This window comes from Artibeus jamaicensis, unplaced genomic scaffold (assembly GCF_021234435.1).
Source record: "Artibeus jamaicensis isolate MK-2021 breed Jamaican fruit bat unplaced genomic scaffold, CSHL_Jam_final contig_685, whole genome shotgun sequence".
Taxonomy (NCBI): Eukaryota; Metazoa; Chordata; class Mammalia; order Chiroptera; family Phyllostomidae; genus Artibeus; species Artibeus jamaicensis.
Genome location: NW_026521924.1, coordinates 4,341,080 through 4,342,531, shown reverse-complemented (window position 1 = coordinate 4,342,531; position 1,452 = coordinate 4,341,080). Strand labels below are relative to the sequence as shown.

The window sequence follows — 1,452 nt, the reverse complement described above, 5'->3', positions numbered from 1 at the left end:
TCAGAATTCTTTCTATGGTCTCAATACTGTTATCAAAATTATGACTTGAAAATATTTTCTTCTCTTCTCTGTGTTAATTTTTCTTTTTGTTTTTCTTTTTTTTTTGCATTCACAATATCCTGTTAAGTGGTTATTAAGAGTTTATTACAAATTTGTTTCACAGGCCACAAGGAAATAAAAGGACTATGTACAGTCTTTCGGGAAACAGGCAGGGAGCTGAGGAGGGCCAAGATGAGTCTAGGGCCTTGGTGGGTGTATTCCCGGGGGAGGGGGCCCTGTAAGGGAAACCAGACAATTGTTAAGAAATAAGACTTGCAGAATAACAGTGAGACTCCAAAACAAAGGTAAAACAAATAAACAGGTCTGTGGAAACATGGCCCTGGAGAAATGGGCCCACACCTTTGTGGAGCTACTTTCATAATTCTGAGACCAAGGGTCAAAGAAGGCCTCACATTCCTGGGGGGAGGGGGCTGCATTCCTGGAAGGGGCATGCCCATCCAAGGTCCTCATCCAGGAAGAATACCCATTGGGGGACCCATCAGAGGCCTTATATCAAAAGGTGGGATTATCATGGCTTGAGGGGATGCCCCTCGGCCTACACGTGTAGGAGAACCCCCACGGCCTGGTGGGTACTGGGTTGGGGCCCCTGCAATACCGGCTGTGGCAGCAGCCACAGCAGCTGCAACAGTGCCTCTTCTCTGTGGGGTCATCACCTGTCGGGATAACCAACCCACCCCAGGAACTGGCCCAGCAAGTCCTGCAGGGGCCTAGGGCGTGAGGACACTAGCTGGGGTTCCTCTGCCTGCAGCTCTGCTGATCCCTGGGCCCCCAGCAGCTCCAGTAAGTGGCACTTGGGCAGTGCCAGTATCTTTGGGAGGAGGTCCCTTTATTGTCATTGAGACCAGGTTCTCCCCTAGAAGCAGCACCAGAGACTATCTTCTCTCACTGCTTGTTTTGAGTTCTTTGGCTTGATCTTCCAGAATTCATCACAATCACCTAAGATCAAGAGCACATGCTTGTTGAAAGCCTTGAAGGTGCCAATGAAGATACCACCATCTTGCAGGATGCAGCTCATCCTGTAGTCGATCCCCTGCAGCATCTTCCTGCTCTTGCCCACAGTCATGGTGGCAGTTTTGATGGCTTTGATTCCCCTGAGATTTGCCTGCCCATAGACCCAGCTGCCCTCCACCATCCCACTTCCTGCCACCACTGCCAGAAATCAATTTTTATTTCTTAATATTGGCCTTTGAAACAACAACAAAAAATGTAACTTATTTCTCTCATTAAAAAAAAAATTTTGGCACTTGTGCTTCTGGTGTTGTAAGAAGATGTTGTCAAAATCTAAGTAAGGAATATTTACTCATATTTTCTATTGCACTAACAGTTTTGTAGTCTTAGCTCTTGTATTTATGTCTATGATCCATTTCAAATTAATTTTTTACATTGTGTGAA

General features: G+C 46.1%; 1 pseudogene; it reads right to left on the bottom strand.

Annotated features, from left to right (window-relative positions):
* Positions 1-237: 237 nt before the first annotated feature.
* LOC119062498 (small nuclear ribonucleoprotein-associated protein B'-like) lies at positions 238-1,123 on the bottom strand (annotated as a pseudogene).
* Between the last annotated feature and the right edge of the window lie 329 nt (positions 1,124-1,452).